The following is a 1552-nucleotide window of genomic DNA, read 5'->3' as shown; positions in this document are numbered from 1 at the left end:
CACAGTGTGACAAACTAAACAGAGATCCAACATGTTGTTGTGGTTAACACACTGACCCCTAAACAGAGATCCAACATGTTGGTTGTGTGGTAACACAGTGACAACCTATTATTGATTGTCAATTGTTCTATTTATTAATTATCTCTTAGAAATCAAACATTTACTAACAGATACATCCAAACAGTCAGGTATTTAATGCATCACATGAACATGTAGTTGTGACTGATATTTTTCACCTTTTCTCCATCTAGTGGAACTAATAATAATATGAATATGAATATGAATAATAAAGTAATAATAATAATAATATTTAATACTATTAATAATAATGATAATAATAATGTCTCACTTTCTCTTTTAATAATTTCTCTCATTCTAGTGTGTTGCTTTGTTCAACAGGTATGATATTATATGCTATTACTGAATTCAGTTCATAATAACAACGTTAAGAAAAGTATGTTCAGTGGTCTCACCAAACTACACAGGAAGCAGGAGCTCATTGTAATTTAGAAAAAAAAAACGAATGTTCTGATATTCTGAAAGATGATTTAGAACTATGATACATTCACATTTTTACACTTGTAAAATAATCACAATATTTGAATCGTATAATACGATATATGAACAATATGTTTTTGAATTTGACTTGCCTACGCCCAGTTAGCGCCATTTTGTATGATTGAACTGTCACGTAGCTGTCCAGGTGAAATGGACTGTGAATCTGAGTGTTTTACTTTCATTCACTATACTAAAATAACACCATACATTTAATTTCTCTACCCACTTTACAATATCACTGGAAAGATTCTTACCGTGTAGCCTGAATTCACAACCAGAACATGTCAAGTCATTGAGATATTTTCCGTTGTGCTGAGAGAGCACCTTCCTGATGACAAGTGGCTCTGTATCTATGTTCTAGGTACAGTTGATCTTTGGATGCAATAATATCTGGTCAAAGTCTAGTGACTCATACCATAGTATATCATAAACATAACAGCAGTTTAACCTTTGGCCAGTAAGGGAATACTATAAAACAGGTAGAAAACTAGGTTTGGCTTAGGGCCAATTTTTTCTGAGTTAAAGTCGGCAGGCTAGAGCATAATTAGTATGTAATATTATCACAATTATAGGCGAATGAATAAATAGGCTGAATGAATGAATAGGCTGAATGAATTAATAGGCTGAATTAATGAATCGGCTGAATTTATTAATAGGCTGAATTAATGAACAGGCTGAATTAAGAACAGGCTGAATTAATGAATAGGCTGAATTAATGAACAGGCTGAATTAATGAATAGTGAAATTAATTACTGAATTAATGAACAGGCTGAATTAATGAATAGGCTGAATTAATTAACAGGCTGAATAAATGAACAGGGTGAATTAATGAATAGGCTGAAATAATGAATATGCTGAATTAATGAATGGCTGTTTAAGAATAGGCTGAATCAATGAATATGCTGAATCAATGAATAGGCTTTTTTGCACACCAGTATCTCTTCTTGCACATGACCATCTGATGATTTATCACTCCAGTGTTAATCTGCTAAAT

At 32.2% G+C, this 1552-nt stretch overlaps 1 long non-coding RNA gene across 1 annotated transcript in view; it reads right to left on the bottom strand.

Moving 5' to 3' along the window:
• Nucleotides 1-919, bottom strand: part of LOC139024897 (uncharacterized) — a 16227-nt gene extending 15308 nt beyond the window's left edge. Inside the window, exon 1 of the long non-coding RNA XR_011476295.1 lies at nt 813-919. This is a non-coding gene — a long non-coding RNA (uncharacterized lncRNA). The remainder of the gene's footprint in view (nt 1-812) is intronic.
• Nucleotides 920-1552: the final 633 nt, after the last annotated feature.

This window comes from Salvelinus sp. IW2-2015, unplaced genomic scaffold (assembly GCF_002910315.2).
Source record: "Salvelinus sp. IW2-2015 unplaced genomic scaffold, ASM291031v2 Un_scaffold1995, whole genome shotgun sequence".
Taxonomy (NCBI): domain Eukaryota; kingdom Metazoa; phylum Chordata; class Actinopteri; order Salmoniformes; family Salmonidae; genus Salvelinus; species Salvelinus sp. IW2-2015.
The sequence above is the reverse complement of the archived record's forward strand: the minus strand, read 5'-3'. Positions and strand labels throughout refer to the sequence as shown.